The following is an 18,273-nucleotide window of genomic DNA, read 5'->3' on the forward strand; positions in this document are numbered from 1 at the left end:
TTTGTGAATAAAGGTGTGCGCACACATAGTGTGCTGTACGAAAATAGGCAGGGAGCAATGCCGGCTGGGGTATATGTTCTTGTATGTTGTCTGACTGTTTGATTTGAATGTGTTGTGTAAGTGTCCTGTTGAATGTTACATGTTTGGGCTTTGACACGCTTCACTGTGGTTGTTAACTGTGTGGTGTGTCCTGAAATGTTATATGTTTGGGCTGTGTGACATGCTTAATGCTTGTCAGTAGCTACCCACTTATTCATATATAGCAACTGACAACGTAAGAAGTCCGGACATACTTTGATAGTAGTTGTAGAAGTATCCTTATTGATAATAGATCACTAATTCATAGTGATAGAACAGTAGATGAACAGGTGCTTGCACATGTCTCACGAAAATAAAATGGGTGTATGATTGCTGACGGCAGAGCAATACTGCCAAACTTATGAGTTCTTGTGGCAAACTTGATTCAGTGTCTTGACGTGTATACGCTGTTTCGCTGACTTGATTGTCACAAGAAACAAAGTGTGTTTGATAAGATCCGACCATTTTATTACGGGAGGATCAGTATGTATGGATTCTGATGTGACTGATAAACCCATTCGTATCTTAAGCACAATCTAATACGTGAGACAACGCCCTGGCACACGATAAAAAAAAAAAGAGAGAGCGGTTTTGTGTCCCCACAGTCCATAATGTAGAAAAGAAAGAAAAAAGCCTTTCTGATTTGGTGTGTGTGCTCATAGTGCAGAGTGTAGAGAAAAGAAAGCCGTTTTGGTGTCACGGGTGTTGTGACTTACACACACACATTTCTAAATTGTGAAAGGAAATTATTTTAGAGGAAGCACTAGAGTTTAGATCCCACATTTGTTGATAGGCATTCATTTATTTCTTCACTTCTGATAAAAATGATAAGACTGACCTAAAGAATTGGAGGCCCATCACACTTTTAAACTTTGACTGTAAACTTTTTAGCAAGGTTTTAACGACACGGATGTCCTCTGTTTTAGAGGAGGTAATTCACCCAGACCAGGCTTGTGCCATCTCAGAGAGACAACTCACCGACAGCCTCGTACTGATTCGAGACATCATTGATTACGCTAGAGACAGAAACACCCGGCTTGTCATCTTAAATTTAGACTTTGAAAAAGCTTTTGATCGGGTCTCGCATCAATATCTCTTTCAGGTGTTGCAGCCATCGAATAGGGCCCGATTGTTCCTACTTGGTGAGATTTGCTTAGTTGAGACGCTTGCTCCCCCCCCTTGCTCCTCGGCTGACCAAGTAGGAACAATCGGGCCCTATTCGATGGCTGCCTTGTCTTTTACTCTGTGCAAAAGACAAGGCAGCCACAAACACCACGGGAACACCGTATTGAGGCTTTGTTCTGACCACTCATTCGGTGTCGCGTTTCTTTCAAGCAATTCTCCCGGTTAGCCCACACTCGGCTCGCTCCCAGAGCTGTGTTAAAGTCTACTTCGCATTCACTCTCTTTTCTCAGCAGATTAAAAGAAAGTTTCATCTTGGGCTCCCTGAAACTTCAATCCTGCACCGCTGTTTGCTTTTTCACAAGAGCAGAGAAGAGCGCACCGTTCCCAGCGGCACTGCAGTACCGGGTCGATGCTTGGAGTGAACGGAGCAAGCTTCTTTTTCAACTCCTATTCTTAAAAATCCATTTAATATGTAGTCCTCGTATAGAGGACATATTAAACTGATAAGAACAGATACTACACTTGATCTTAGCCAAAAGGCCGAGAAGCGATAACTGTCCACTGTTTCAGGTCCGAGGGCCCTTGCTGGCACAATGCGCACTTGTAGCAGTGTTCTTTTTATGGCCATAGGTGGCCAGAGTGTCACGTTGCCCCTCCGCCCACCCGCTGCACTGAGCACTCTTCAGCCCTTTTAAATGGTATAACTTTGCACTCCCGCATGCTCCAGCAAGCACCATTCAAGCAACAACTTTGCACTCCAGCTTCGAACATCGGCACAGTCGCAACAAGTAAGGCGACTCTACTCAGAGAAGTCACTCTGCAAAGTAGCAAGATTTCTTTTGCACAGACAGAAAGGGCTTCACCCGCAAAGGTAAAGCCTGCCAATAATAGAAACAACTCATTAGTGCTGCTCTCCACGGAAGTCTTTAGTAAAAGGCGAAAGACTTGTATGTTATGAAGAGAAACCAGAGTACGATTATCCGTCACTGCGGGAGCAGGGCATCAGGCTAGTTGCCATAGCCACCTTCCCCATGGTGAGCTTTGCTTGGTTGAGACGCTTGCTCCCCCCCTTGCTCCTCGGCTGACCAAGTAGGAACAATCGGGCCCTATTCGATGGCTGCCTTGTCTTTTACTCTGTGCAAAAGACAAGGCAGCAACAAAAACACCACGAGAATCCCGTATTGAGGCTTTGTTCTGACCGCTCATTCGGTGTCGCGTTTCTTTCAAGCAATTCTCCCGGTTAGCCCGCACTCGGCTCGCTCCCAGAGCCGTGTTAAAGTCTACTTCGCATTCACTCTCTTTTCTCAGCAGACTCTTGGGATTTTATCAATAAAATGAATAAATTCACTCAAACTATGTTAAAACTGCTTTGTCCTTCATATTTACCATGTCTTGAAAGATTTAAACAAAAAAACCAACGTTGTACTTTGCAGTAAAAGAAATAGCAAATCTAAAGTTTCAGGAATCCGAGAATAAGCTTACTTTCATGAGTTCTTCACGATTTCGGATTTTGCTATAAAATGAATTCCTTCACTCAAACTAAATTAAAACTGCTAAACCGCTAATCTGTTACATGTAAGGCAGATGTCAAATTCACCGAAATAGGATCTAAGGGTATTCGGCCAATCGAGCTGTAGCAGCTTTGGTAAAAGAGTATAAGTTGAAGAGTTTGTGAATAAAGGTGTGCGCACACATAGTGAGCTGTAGGAAAATAGGCAGGGAGCAATGCCGGCTGGGGTATATGTTCTTGTATGTTGTCTGACTGTTTGATTTGAATGTGTTGTGTAAGTGTCCTGTTGAATGTTACATGTTTGGGCTTTGACACGCTTCACTGTGGTTGTTAACTGTGTGGTGTGTCCTGAAATGTTATATGTTTGGGCTGTGTGACATGCTTAATGCTTGTCAGTAGCTACCCACTTATTCATATATAGCAACTGACAACATAAGAAGTCTGGACATACTTTGATAGTAGTTGTAGAAGTATCCTTATTAATAATAGATAAACTAATTCATAGTGATAGAACAGTAGATGAACAGGTGCCTGCACATGTCTCACGAAAATAAAATGGGTGTATGATTGCTGACAGCAGAGCAATACTGCCAAACCTATGAGTTCTTGTGGCAAACTTGATTCAGTGTCTTGACGTGTATACGCTGTTTCGCTGACTTGATTGTCACAAGAAACAAAGTGTGTTTGATAAGATCCGACCATTTTATTACGGGAGGATCAGTATGTATGGATTCTGATGTGACTGATAAACCCATTCGTATCGTAAGCATAATCTAATACGTGAGACAACGCCCTGGCACACAATCAAAAAAAAAAAGAGAGAGCGGTTTTGTGTCCCCACAGTCCATAATGTAGAAAAGAGAGAAAAAAGCCTTTCTGATTTGGTGTGTGTGCTCATAGTGCAGAGTGTAGAGAAAAGAAAGCCGTTTTGGTGTCACGGGTGTTGTGACTTACACACACACATTTCTAAATTGTGAAAGGAAATTATTTTAGAGGAAGCACTAGAGTTTAGATCCCACATTTGTTGATAGGCATTCATTTATTTCTTCACTTCTGATAAAAATGATAAGACTGACCTAAAGAATTGGAGGCCCATCACACTTTTAAACTTTGACTGTAAACTTTTTAGCAAGGTTTTAACGACACGGATGTCCTCTGTTTTAGAGGAGGTAATTCACCCAGACCAGGCTTGTGCCATCTCAGAGAGACAACTCACCGACAGCCTCGTACTGATTCGAGACATCATTGATTACGCTAGAGACAGAAACACCCGGCTTGTCATCTTAAATTTAGACTTTGAAAAAGCTTTTGATCGGGTCTCGCATCAATATCTCTTTCAGGTGTTGCAGCCATCGAATAGGGCCCGATTGTTCCTACTTGGTGAGATTTGCTTGGTTGAGACGCTTGCTCCCCCCCCTTGCTCCTCGGCTGACCAAGTAGGAACAATCGGGCCCTATTCGATGGCTGCCTTGTCTTTTACTCTGTGCAAAAGACAAGGCAGCCACAAACACCACGGGAACACCGTATTGAGGCTTTGTTCTGACCACTCATTCGGTGTCGCGTTTCTTTCAAGCAATTCTCCCGGTTAGCCCACACTCGGCTCGCTCCCAGAGCTGTGTTAAAGTCTACTTCGCATTCACTCTCTTTTCTCAGCAGATTAAAAGAAAGTTTCATCTTGGGCTCCCTGAAACTTCCATCCTGCACCGCTGTTTGCTTTTTCACAAGAGCAGAGAAGAGCGCACCGTTCCCAGCGGCACTGCAGTACCGGGTCGATGCTTGGAGTGAACGGAGCAAGCTTCTTTTTCAACTCCTATTCTTAAAAATCCATTTAATATGTAGTCCTCGTATAGAGGACATATTAAACTGATAAGAACAGATACTACACTTGATCTTAGCCAAAAGGCCGAGAAGCGATAACTGTCCACTGTTTCAGGTCCGAGGGCCCTTGCTGGCACAATGCGCACTTGTAGCAGTGTTCTTTTTATGGCCATAGGTGGCCAGAGTGTCACGTTGCACCTCCGCCCACCCGCTGCACTGAGCACTCTTCAGCCCTTTTAAATGGTATAACTTTGCACTCCCGCATGCTCCAGCAAGCACCATTCAAGCAACAACTTTGCACTCCAGCTTCGAACATCGGCACAATCGCAACAAGTAAGGCGACTCTACTCAGAGAAGTCACTCTGCACAGTAACAAGATTTCTTTTGCACAGACAGAAAGGGCTTCACCCGCAAAGGTAAAGCCTGCCAAAAATAGAAACAACTCATTAGTGCTGCTCTCCACGAAAGTCTTTAGTAAAAGGCGAAAGACTTGTATGTTATGAAGAGAAACCAGAGTACGATTATCCGTCACTGCGGGAGCAGGGCATCAGGCTAGTTGCCATAGCCACCTTCCCAATGGTGAGCGTTGCTTGGTTGAAACGCTTGCCCCTGTGCAATCGACAAGGCAGCAACAAAAACACCACGGGAACACCGTATTGAGGCTTTGTTCTGACCGCTCATTCGGTGTCGCGTTTCTTTCAAGCAATTCTCCCGGTCAGCCCACACTCGGCTCGCTCCCAGAGCCGTGTTAAAGTCTACTTCGCATTCACTCTCTTTTCTCAGCAGACTCTTGGGATTTTATCTATAAAATGAATTCCTTCACTCAAACTATGTTAAAACTGCTTTGTCCTTCATATTTACCATATCTAGAAAGATTTAAACAAAAAAAAAAACAACGTTGTACTTTGCAGTAAAAGAAAGAGCAAATCTAAAGTTTCAGGAATCCGAGAATAAGCTTACTTTCACGAGTTCTTCACGATTTCGGATTTTGCTATAAAATGAATTCCTTCACTCAAACTAAATTAAAACTGCTAAACCGCTAATCTGTTACATGTAAGGCAGATGTCAAATTCACCGAAATAGGATCTAAGGGTATTCGGCCAATCGAGCTGTAGCAGCTTTGGTAAAAGAGTATAAGTTGAAGAGTTTGTGAATAAAGGTGTGCGCACACATAGTGAGCTGTAGGAAAATAGGCAGGGAGCAATGCCGGCTGGGGTATATGTTCTTGTATGTTGTCTGACTGTTTGATTTGAATGTGTTGTGTAAGTGTACTGTTGAATGTTACATGTTTGGGCTTTGACACTTCACTGTGGTTGTTAACTGTGTGGTGTGTCCTGAAATGTTATATGTTTGGGCTGTGTGACATGCTTAATGCTTGTCAGTAGCTACCCACTTATTCATATATAGCAACTGACAACATAAGAAGTCTGGACATACTTTGATAGTAGTTGTAGAAGTATCCTTATTAATAATAGATAAACTAATTCATAGTGATAGAACAGTAGATGAACAGGTGCCTGCACATGTCTCACGAAAATAAAATGGGTGTATGATTGCTGACGGCAGAGCAATACTGCCAAACTTATGAGTTCTTGTGGCAAACTTGATTCAGTGTCTTGACGTGTATACGCTGTTTCGCTGACTTGATTGTCACAAGAAACAAAGTGTGTTTGATAAGATCCGACCATTTTATTACGGGAGGATCAGTATGTATGGATTCTGATGTGACTGATAAACCCATTCGTATCGTAAGCATAATCTAATACGTGAGACAACGCCCTGGCACACAATCAAAAAAAAAAAGAGAGAGCGGTTTTGTGTCCCCACAGTCCATAATGTAGAAAAGAGAGAAAAAAGCCTTTCTGATTTGGTGTGTGTGCTCACAGTGCAGAGTGTAGAGAAAAGAGAGAAAAGAAAGCCGTTTTGGTGTCACGGGTGTTGTGACTTACACACACACATTTCTGAATTGAGAAAGGAAATTATTTTAGAGGAAGCACTAGAGTTTAGATCCCACATTTGTTGATAGGCATTCATTTATTTCTTCACTTCTGATGAAGTTTCAACAATAAACAACAAACTTTGTATTATGAGAAAGAACCAGACTCATTCTTCAGGAATCCGAAAATAAGCTCTATTTTACGAGTTATGCACGAATTCGGATTCTCCTATAAAACGAATTCCTTAACTCTAACCAAGTTAAGACTGCTTTGTCCTTCATATTTATTCATGTCTAATCAAGTTTCAACGATAAACAACGTTGTACTTTGTACTTCTTCAGCAATAAGCATCTCTCGACATATGACGAAATACAGATTTTGCTATAAAATGAATTCCTTCTATTAGCCTGACTTAAAACTGTTTGTCCTCCTTATTTATCCACTTCAAATCAAGTTTCAACAATTAAAAAAATGTTGTAGTTTGAGAAAAAACAACTTAATCTTAAGCAATCAGTAGGGTAAGAAAGGGTAAGAAAAGGTGCAAATGCCAACCATACATCACTAAAAGGTGGAGCGGAAGTATTCGTCTGCAAGTAGGTGCGAATGCCTGACAATGTATGATCAAAAGAGGGAGCGGAGGTTTTCGACTGCAAGGTCTGAATGTCCAACCATAATTTGTAAAAACCGGGGAAGAAAAGGCTCGAAAGCCCGACTATACACCATCAAAAGCGGGAGCGGAGGTGTTCGGCTGCAAGTAGGTGTGAATGTTCGACCATAATTTGTAAAAAGCGGGTAAGAAAAGGTTCGAATGCCCGACTATATATTAACCAAAGCAGGAGGAGAGGTCTTCGGATAAGAGTGGGTGAGAATTTACAACCATAATCTATAAAATGCGGTGAAAAAAAAGGTGTGAATACCCCATAGAACACTAAAAGGTAGAGCGGAAGTGTTCGGCTGCAAGAAGGTGTGAATGTCTGACCATAGTTTTTAAAAAGCGGGTAAGAAAAGGTTTGAATGCCCGAACATACACCATCAAAGGAGGGAGCGGAGGTGTTCCGCTGTAAGAAGGTGTGAATGTCCGACCATAGTTGGCAAAAAGCAGGTAAGAAAAGGTTAAAATACCCGATTGTACACAATCAATAGCGGGAGCAGAGTTGTTCCGCTACTAAAAGGTGTGAAAGTCCGACCATGGTTTGTAAAAAGCGGGTAAGAAAAGGTGCGAATGCCCGACAATGTATGATCAAAAGAGGGAGCGGAGGTTTTCGGCTGAAACAAGGTCTGAATGTCCATCCATATTTTGTAAAAATCTGGGAAGAAAAGGCTCGAAAGCCCGACTATACACCATCAACAGCTGGAGCGTAGGTGTTCAGCTGCAAGAAGGTCTGAATGTCCATCAATAATTGCTAGAAAACATGGAAGAGAATTTTCGAATATCAAACCGCACATGATCATAAGCGGGAGAGGAGGTGTTCAAATGCAAGAAGGTGTGAATGTCCACCCATAATTACTGCAAAATGGGTAAGAAAAGGTACGAATGCCCAACCATACATGATCCTAACAGGGAGCGGAGGTGTTTGGCTGCGACAAGGTGTGTATGTCCACCCATAATTAATGAAAAGCGGGCAACAAGTAGGTTTGAATACCCATCATCAAAAGCAGGAGTGGATGTGTTCGGCTACAAGAAGGTTTGAATGTCTGACCATAGTTTGTAAAAAGCGGGTAAGAAAAGGTTTGAATGCCCGAACATACACCATCAAAGGAGGGAGCGGAGGTGTTCCGCTGTAAGAAGGTGTGAATGTCCAACCATAATTGGCAAAAAGCAGGTAAGAAAAGGTTAAAATACCCTATTGTACAGAATCAATAGCGGGAGCAGAGTTGTTCCGCTACTAAAAGGTGTGAAAGTCCGACCATGAATTGTAAAAAGCGGGTAAGAAAAGGTGCGAATGCCCGACAATGTATGATCAAAAGAGGGAGTGGAGGTTTTCGGCTGAAAGAAGGTCTGAATGTCCATCCATAATTTGTAAAAATCGGGGAAGAAAAGGCTCGAAAGCCCGACTATACACCATCAACAGCTAGAGCGGAGGTGTTCAGCTGCAAGAAGGTCTGAATGTCCATCAATAATTGCTAGAAAACATGGAAGAGAATTTTCGAATATCAAACCGCACATGATCATAAGCGGGAGAGGAGGTGTTAAAATGCAAAAAGGTGTGAATGTCCACCCATAATTACTGCAAAATGGGTAAGAAAAGGTACGAATGCCCAACCATACATCATCAAAAGCAGGAGTGGATGTGTTCGGCTACAAGAAGGTTTTAATGTCCGACCATAGTTTGTAAAAAGCGGGTAAGAAAAGGTTCGAATGCCCGAACATACACCATCAAAAGAGGAAGCGGAGGTGTTCCACTGTAAGAAGGTGTGAATGTCTGACCATAGTTGGTAAAAAGCGGGTAAGAAAAGGTGAAAATACCCGACTGTACACAATAAATAGCGGGAGCGGAGTTGTTCGGCTACTAAAAGGTGTGAAAGTCCGACCCTGGTTTGTAAAAAGCGGGTAAGAGAAGGTGCGAATGCCCGACAATGTATGATCAAAAGAGGGAGCGGAGGTTTTCGGCTGCAAGAAGGTCTGAATGTCCAACAATAATTTTGTAAAAACCGGGGAAGAAAAGGCTCGAAAGCCCGACTATACATCATCAAAAGCGGGAGCGGAGGTGTTCAGCTGCAAGAAGGTCTGAATGTCCATCAATAATTGCTAGAAAACATGAAAGAAAATTTTCGAATATCAAACCACACATCATCATAAGCGGGAGAGGAGGTGTTCAGCTGCAAGAAGGTGTGAATGTCCGACCATAGTTTGTAAAAAATGGGTAAGAAAAGGTGCGAATGCTCAACCATACATCATCAAAAGCAGGAGTGGATGTGTTCGGCTAAAAGAAGGTTTGAATGTCCGACCAAAGTTCGTAAAATGCCGGTAAGAAAAGGTTCGAATTCCCGAACATACACCATCAAAAGAGGGAGCGGAGGTGTTCCGCTGTAAGACGGTGTGAATGTCCAACAATAGTTGGTAAAAAGCGGGTAAGAAAAGGTTAAAATACCCGACTGTACACAATCAATAGCGGGAGCGGAGTTGTTCGGCTACAAAAAGGTGTGAAAGTCCGACCATGGTTTGTAAAAAGCGGGTAAGAAAAGGTTCGAATGCCCGAATATATACCATCAAAAGCGGAAGCGGAGGTGTTCGGCTGAGAGAAGGTGTGAACGTCCGACCAAAGTTTGTAAAAAGCAGTGAAGAAAAGTTTCGAATATCCAACCAAACATAATCAAAAGCGGGAGCAGAGCTGTTCGACTGCAAGTAGGTGTGAATCTCCGACCATAATTGCTGAAAAATGTGTTAGAAAAGACAAGAATGCCGGACCATACATCATCAAAAGCGGGAAAAGTGGTGTTCGGCTGCAAGTAGGTGTGAATGTCCAGCCATAATTACTCACAAACCGGTAAGAAAAGGTAGTATTGCCAGACCATACATTATCAAAACAGGGAGCGGAGGTGGTTCAGCTGCAAGGTGTGAATGTCTGACTAAAGTTTATAAAAAGCGGGTAAGACAAGGTGCGAATGCCTGACAATGTATGATCAAATGAGGGAGCGGAGGTTTTCGGCTGCAAGGTCTGAATATACAACCATAATTTGTAAAAACCGGGGAAGAAAAGGCTCGAAAGCCCGACTATACACCATCAAAAGCGGGAGCGGAGGTGTTCGGCTGCAAGTAGGTGTGAATGTTCGACCATAATTTGTAAAAAGCGGGTAAGAAAAGGTTTGAATGCTCGACTATATATTAACAAAAGCAGGAGGAGAGGTCTTCGGATAAGAGTGGGTGAGAATTTCCAACCATAATCAATAAAATGCGGTGAAAAAAAAGGTGTGAATACCCCATAGAACACTAAAAGATGGAGCAGAAGTGTTCGGCTGCAAGAAGGTGTGACTGTTCGACTATATTTGGTGAAAAGCAGGTGAAGCAAGGTCTGAATGCCCAACCTTACATCATCAAAAACGAGATCAGAGGTGTTTGGCTGCAAGAAGGCCATAGTTTGCCAAAAGCGGGTAAGCTGCGAATGACCGACTAAATATCAACAAAAGTGGGGGCGGATGTCTTCGGATGCAAGTGGGTGTGAATATCCCACCATACAAGTATGGTGGAGAGGAAGCTGTGAATGGCCGACCATAGTAAAAAGCGGGTGAGAAAAGGTGCGAATGTCCAATCATACATGATCAAAACAGGGAGCGGAGGTGTTTGGCTGCGACAAGGTGTGTATGTCCACCCATAATTAATGAAAATCGGGCAACAAGTAGGTTTGAATACCCATCATCAAAAGCAGGAGTGGATGTGTTCGGCTACAAGAAGGTTTGAATGTCTGACCATAGTTTGTAAAAAGCGGGTAAGAAAAGGTTCGAGTGCCCGAACATACACCATCAAAAGAGGGAGCGCAGGTGTTCCGCTGTAAGACGGTGTGAATGTCCAACAATAGTTGGTAAAAAGCGGGTAAGAAAAGGTTAAAATACCCGACTGTACACAATCAATAGCGGGAGCAGAGTTGTTCGGCTACAAGAAGGTGTGAAAGTCCGACCATGGTTTGTAAAAAGCGGGTAAGAAAAGGTGCGAATGCCCGACAATGTATGATCAAAAGAGGGAGTGGAGGTTTTCGGCTGCAAGAAGGTCTGAATGTCCAACCATAATTTGTAAAAACCGGGGAAGAAAAGGCTCGAAAGCCCGACTATACACCATCAAAAGTGGGAGCGGAGGTGTTCAGCTTCAAGACGGTCTGAATGTCCATCAATAATTGCTAGAAAACATGAAAGAAAATTTTCAAATATCAAACTGCACATGATCATAAGCAGGAGAGGAGGATTTCAGCTGCAAGAAGGTCTACCCATAATTACTGAAAAATGGGTAAGAAAAGGTGCGAATGCCTAACCATACATCATCAAAAGAGGGAGCGGAGTTGTTCCGCTGTAAGACGGTGTGAATGTCCGACCATAGATGGTAAAAAGCGGGTAAGAAAAGGTTAAATTACCCGACTGTACACAATCAAAAGAGGGAGCGGAGTTGTTCAGCTAAGAGAAGGTGTGAAAGTCCGACCTTGGTTTGTAAAAAGTGGGTAAGAAAAGGTTCGTATGCCCGAATATACACCATCAAAAGCGGAAGCGGAGGTGTTCGGCTGCAAGATACTGTGAACGTCCGACCAAATTTTGTAAAAAGCAGTTAAGAAAAGGTTTGAATATCTAACCAAACATAAGAATGAGTCTTTTCCGCTGTAGAATGCCCGACTATAGACCATCAACTGCGGGAGCGGAGGTGTTCGGCTCTGAGTAGGTGTGAATATCCGACCATAATTGCTGAAGAATGTGTTGGAAAAGGTAAGAATGCTGGACCATACATCATCAAAAGCGGTAGAGGTGGTGTTCGGCTGCAAAAAGGTGTGACTGTTCGACTAAAGTTTGTAAAAAGTGGGTAAGACAAGGTGCGAATGCCTGACAATGTATGATCAAAAGCGGGAGCGGAGGTGTTCAGCTGCAAGAAGGTCTACATGTCCATTAATAATTGCTAGAAAACATGAAAGAAACTTTTCGAAAATCAAACCGCACATGATCATAAGTGGGATAGGAGGTGTTCAGCTGCAAGGTGTGAATGTCCACCCATAATTCCTGAAAAATGGGCAAAAAAAAGGTGTGAATGCCCAACCATACATCATCAAAAGCAGGAGTGGAAGTGTTTGGCTACAAGAAGGTGTGAACGTCCAACCAAAATATGTAAAAAGAAGTTAAGAAAAGGTTCGAATATCCAACCAAACATAATCAAAAGCGGGAGCAGAGCTGTTCGACTGCAAGTAGGTGTGAATGTCAGATCATAATTTGCAAAAAGCTGATGAGAAAGGGTGAGAATGCCCGACTATACATCATCAAATGCGGGAGCGGAGTTGTTCGGCTGTGAGTAGGTGTGAATCTCCGACCATAATTGCTGAAAAATGTGTTAGAAAAGGTAAAAATGCCGGTCCATACATCATCAAAAGCGAGAGAGGTTGTGTTCGGCTGCAAGTAGGTGTGAATGTCCAGCCATAATTACTCACAAACGGGTAAGAAAAGGTAGTATTGCCAGACCATATATGATCAAAACAGGGAGCGGAGGTGGTTCAGCTGCAAGAAGGTTTGAATGTCAAACTAAAGTTCAAATATATTAACAAAAGCGGGAGGAGAGGTCTTCGGATGAAAGTGGTTGAAAATTTCCAACCATAATGTATAAAATGCGGTGAAAAAAAAGGTGTGATAGAACACTAAAAGGTGGAGCGGAAGTGTTCGGCTGCAAGAAGGTGTGAATGTCCGACTATATTTGGTGAAAAGCAGGTGAAGCAAGGTCTGAATGCCCAACCTTACATCATCAAAAGCAAGATCAGAGTTGTTAGGCTGCAAGAAGGCCATAGTTTGCCAAAAGCGGGTAAGGTGCGAATGTCCGACTGAATATCAACAAAATTTGGGGCGGAGGTTTTCGGATGCAAGTGGGTGTGAATATCCCACCATACAAGTATGGTGGAGAGGAAGCTGTGAATAGCTGACCATAGTTTGGAAAAAGCGGGTAAGAAAAGGTTTGAATGCCCGAACATACACCATCAAAAGAGGGAGCGGAGGTGTTCCGCTGTACGAAGGTGTGAATGTCCGACCATACTTGGTAAAAAGCGGGTAAGAAAAGGTTAAAATACCCGACTGTACACAATCAATAGCGGGAGCGGATGTGTTCGGCTACAAGAAGGTGTGACAGTCCGACCATGTTTTGTAAAAAGCGGGTAAGAAAAGGTGCGAATGTCCGACAATGTATGATCAAAAGAGAGAGCGGAGGTTTTCGGATACACGAAGGTTTGAATGTCCTACCATAGTTTGTAAATAGCGGGTAAGAAAAGGTTCGAATGCCCGACTATACACCATAAAAAGCGGGAGCGGAGGTGTTCCGCTGTAAGACGGTGTGAATGTCCGACCATAGTTGGTAAAAAGCGGGTAAGAAAAGGTTAAAATACCCGACTGTACACAATCAATAGCGGGAGCGGAGTTGTTCGGCTACAAGAAGGTGTGAAAGTCCGACCATGGTTTGTAAAAAGCAGTTAAGAAAAGGTTCGAATATCCAACCAAACATAATCAAAAGCGGGAGCAGAGCTGTTCGACTGCAAGTAGGTGTGAATGTCCAGCCATAATTACTCACAAACGGGGGAAGAAAAGGTAGTATTGCCAGACCATACATGATCAAAACAGGGAGCAGAGGTTCAGCTGCAAGGTGTTAATGTCTGACTATAGTTTGTAAAAAGCGGGTAAGACAAGGTGCGAATGCCCAACAATGTATGATCAAAAGAGAGAGCGGAGGTGTTCGGCTGCAAGGTCTGAATGTCCAACCATAATTTGTAAAAACCGGGTAAGAAAAGGCTCGAAAGCCCGACTATACATCATCAAAAGCGGGAGCGGAGGTGTTCAGCTGCAAGAAGGTGTGAATGTTCGACTAAAGTTTGTAAAAAGCTGGTAAGACAAGGAGCGATGTCCCGACATTGTATGATCAAAAGCGGGAGCGGAGGTGTCCAGCTGTGAGTAGATGTGAATGTCCGACCATAATTGCTGAAAAATGTGTTAGAAAAGGTAAGAATACTGGACCATACATCATCAAAAGCGGGAGAGGTGGTGTTCGGCTGCAAGAAGGTGTGAAAGTCCGACAATGGTTTTTAAAAAGCGGGTAAAAAAAGGTTCAAATGCCCGAATATACATCATCAAAAGCGGAAGCGGAGGTGTTCGGATGCAAGAAGGTGTGAACGTCCGACCAAAGTTTGTAAAAAGCAGTGAAAAGCGAGAAAAAGCATTTCGTGAGTTCTGCATGATTTGGGATTTTGCTTATAAAATGCATTACTTCACTCAAACTATGTTAAAACTGATTTGTCCTTCATATTTACCATGTCTAGAAATATTTAAACAAAAAAACAACGTTGTACTTTGCAGTAAAAGAAAGAGCAAATCTAGTTTCAGGAATCCGAGTATAAGCCTGCTTTCATGAGTTCTGCACGATTTCGGATTTTGCTATAAAATGAATTGCTTTGCTCAAACCAAGTTAAAACTGCTTTGTCCTTCCATATTCATCAATGTCTAGATCGACTTCTACAAAGAAAAACATTGGACTTTGCAGTAGAAGAAGTTGAAATCCATCTACACATTGATAAATATGAAGGACAAAGCAGTTCCTACTTGCCCATAAGAAAATAAGCTTATTCTCGGATTCCTGATCTTTCAGTGTTGCTCTTTCTTCTACTGCAAAATACAATGTTGTTCTTTGTTGAAGTCGATCTAGACATTGATAAATATGAAGGAAAAAGCAGTTTTAACTTGGTTTGAGTGAATTAATTCATTTTATACATAAAATCCGAAATCGTGCAGAACTCATATAAATAAGCTTATTCTCGGATTCCTAAAACTTTTGATTAGCTCTTTCTTTTACTGCAAAGTACAACGTTGTTTTTTTTGTTTAAATCTATCGAGACATTGATAAATATGAAGGTAAAAGCCGTTTTAACATAGTTTGAGTGAAGGAATTGATTTTATAGATAAAATCCCAAATCATGCAGAACTCCTCAAAAGGGGCGTATGGCTTAATCACAAGTGTGGTTCTTTCTCATTCAGGGTAGTATGAGGAAGTTTATGCTTGAAATATATGTAGAAATGGGTACATATGAAGGACAAAGCAGTGTTAACTTAGTTTGAGTGAAGGAATTCATTTTATACATAAAATCCCATATCATGCAGAACGTATGAAAAGAAGCTTATTCTCGGATTCCTGATCCTTCAGTTTTGCTCTTTCTTCTACTGCAAAATACAATGTTGTTCTTTGTTGAAGTCGATCTAGACATTGATAAATATGAAGGAAAAAGCAGTTTTAACTTGGTTTGAGTGAATTAATTCATTTTATACATAAAATCCGAAATCGTGCAGAACTCATGAAAATAAGCTTATTCTCGGATTCCTAAAACTTTTGATTTGCTCTTTCTTTTATTGCAAAGTACAACGTTGTTTTTTTTTGTTTAAATCTATCGAGACATTGATATATATGAAGGTAAAAGCCGTTTTAACATAGTTTGAGTGAAGGAATTAATTTTATAGATAAAATCCCAAATCATGCAGAACTCCTCAAAAGGGAGGTATGGCTTAATCACAAGTGTGGCTCTTTCTCATTCAGGGTAATATGAGGAAGTTTATGCTTGAAATATATGTAGAAATGGGTACATATGAAGGACAAAGCAGTGTTAACTTAGTTTGAGTGAAGGAATTCATTTTATACATAAAATCCCAAATCATGCAGAACGTATGAAAAGAAGCTTATTCTCGGATTCCTGATCCTTCAGTTTTGCTCTTTCTATCTACTGCAAAATACAATGTTGTTCTTTGTTGAAGTCGATCTAGACATTGATAAATATGAAGGAAAAAGCAGTTTTAACTTGGTTTGAGTGAATGAATTCATTTTATACATAAAATCCGAAATCGTGCAGAACTCATGAAAATAAGCTTATTCTCGGATTCCTAAAACTTTTGATTTGCTCTTTCTTTTATTGCAAAGTACAACGTTGTTTTTTTTTGTTTAAATCTATCGAGACATTGATATATATGAAGGTAAAAGCCATTTTAACATAGTTTGAGTGAAGGAATTAATTTTATAGATAAAATCCCAAATCATGCAGAACTCCTCAAAAGGGAGGTATGGCTTAATCACAAGTGTGGCTCTTTCTCATTCAGGGTAATATGAGGAAGTTTATGCTTGAAATATATGTAGAAATGGGTACATATGAAGGACAAAGCAGTGTTAACTTAGTTTGAGTGAAGAAATTCATTTTATACATAAAATCCGAAATCGTGCAGAACTCATGAAAATAAGCTTATTCTCGGATTCCTAAAACTTTTGATGTGCACTTTCTTTTACTGCAAAGTACAACGTTGTTTTTTGTTGAAATCTATCTAGACATTGATTACATTAAAACCTACTTGCAGTCGAACACCTTCTCATCCACTTATGATCATGTGCGGTTGGGCTTTCGCACCTTTTCTTACCCGTTTTTCAGTAATTATGGGTGGACATTCAGACCTTCTTGCAGCCGAAAACCTCCGCTCCTCTTTTGATCATACATTGTCGGGCATTCACACCTTGTCTTACCCGCTTTTTACAAACTTTAGTCGGACATTCAAACCTTCTTGCAGCTGAACCACCTCCGCTCCCTGTTTTGATCATATATGGTCTGGCAATAGTACCTTTTCTTACCCGTTTGTGAGTAATATTTGGCTGGACAGTCACACCTACTTGCAGCCGAACACAACCTCTCTCGCTTTTGATGATGTATGGACCGGCATTCTTACCTTTTCTAACACATTTTTCAGCAATTATGGTCGGAGATTCACACCTACTCACAGCCGAACAACTCCGCTCCCGCATTTGATGGTGTATAGTCGGGCATTCTCACCCTTTCTCATCACCTTTTTGCAAATTATGATCTGACATTCACACCTACTTGCAGTCGAACAGCTCTGCTCCTGCTTTTGATTATGTTTGGTATGATATTCGAACCTTTTCTTAACTGCTTTTTACAAACTTTGGTTGGACGTTCACACCTTCTTGTAGCCGAACACATGCACTCCTGCTTTTGATGATGTATGGTTGGGCATTCGCACCTTTTTTTTACCCATTTTTCAGGTATTATGGGTGGACATTCACACCGTCTTGCAGCTGAACACCTCCTCTCCCACTTATGATCATGTGTGGTTTGATTTTCGAAAATTTTCTTTATGTTTTCTAGCAATTATTGATGGACATTTAGACCTTCTTGCAGCTGAACACCACCTCTCCCGATTTTGATGATGTATGGACCGGCATTTTTACCTTTTCTAACACATTTTTCAGCAATTATGGTTGGAGATTCACACCTACTCACAGCCGAACAACTCCGCTACCGCATTTGATGGTGTATAGTCGGGCATTCTGACCCTTTCTCATCAGCTTTTTGCAAATTATGATCTGACATTCACACCTACTTGCAGTCGAACAGCTCTGCTCCCGCTTTTGATTATGTATGGTTAGATATTCGAACCTTTTCTTAACTGCTTTTTACAAACTTTGGTCGGACGTTCACAATATCTTGCAGCCGAACACCTCTGCTTCCGCTTTTGATGGTGTATATTCGGGCATATGAACTTTTTCTTACCCGCTTTTTACAAACCAAGGTCGGACTTTCACACCTTCTCTTAGCTGAACAACTCCGCTCCCTCTTTTGATTGTGTACAGTCGGGTAATTTAACCTTTTCTTACCCGCTTTTTACCATCTATGGTCGGACATTCACACCGTCTTACAGCGGAACACCTCCGCTCCCTATTTTGATGATGTATGGTTAGGCATTCGCACCTTTTCTTACCCATTTTTCAGTAATTATGGGTAGACATTCACACCTTCTTGCAGCTGAACACCTCCTCTCCCGCTTATGATCATGTGCAGTTTGATATTCGAAAATTTTCTTTCATGTTTTCTAGCAATTATTGATGGACATTCAGACCGTCTTGCAGCTGAACACCTCCGCTCCCACTTTTGATGGTGTATAGTCGGGCTTTCGAGCCTTTTCTTCCCCGGTTTTTACAAATTATGGTTGGACATTCAGACCTTCTTGCAGCCGAAAACCTCCACTCCCTCTTTTGATCATACATTGTCGGGCATTCGCACCTTTTCTTACCCGCTTTTTACAAACCATGGTCGGACTTTC

General features: G+C 41.8%; 4 non-coding genes across 4 annotated transcripts; all 4 read right to left on the reverse strand.

Annotated features, from left to right (window-relative positions):
* Nucleotides 1-1,571: 1,571 nt before the first annotated feature.
* On the reverse strand, nucleotides 1,572-1,755 carry LOC140276028 (U2 spliceosomal RNA). Its single transcript, XR_011908720.1, has one exon. It is a non-coding gene; the product is annotated as a U2 spliceosomal RNA (small nuclear RNA).
* Nucleotides 1,756-2,063: 308 nt separating this feature from the next.
* On the reverse strand, nucleotides 2,064-2,177 carry LOC140276337 (U5 spliceosomal RNA). The gene has a single exon (XR_011908939.1). It is a non-coding gene; the product is annotated as a U5 spliceosomal RNA (small nuclear RNA).
* A 2,267-nt stretch (nucleotides 2,178-4,444) lies between these two features.
* On the reverse strand, nucleotides 4,445-4,628 carry LOC140276029 (U2 spliceosomal RNA). Its single transcript, XR_011908721.1, has one exon. It is a non-coding gene; the product is annotated as a U2 spliceosomal RNA (small nuclear RNA).
* A 308-nt stretch (nucleotides 4,629-4,936) lies between these two features.
* On the reverse strand, nucleotides 4,937-5,050 carry LOC140275714 (U5 spliceosomal RNA). The gene has a single exon (XR_011908435.1). It is a non-coding gene; the product is annotated as a U5 spliceosomal RNA (small nuclear RNA).
* Between the last annotated feature and the right edge of the window lie 13,223 nt (nucleotides 5,051-18,273).

The sequence above is a fragment of the Leuresthes tenuis genome, unplaced genomic scaffold (assembly GCF_036924035.1).
Source record: "Leuresthes tenuis unplaced genomic scaffold, fLeuTen1.0.hap1 SCAF_18, whole genome shotgun sequence".
Lineage (NCBI taxonomy): Eukaryota > Metazoa > Chordata > Actinopteri > Atheriniformes > Atherinopsidae > Leuresthes > Leuresthes tenuis.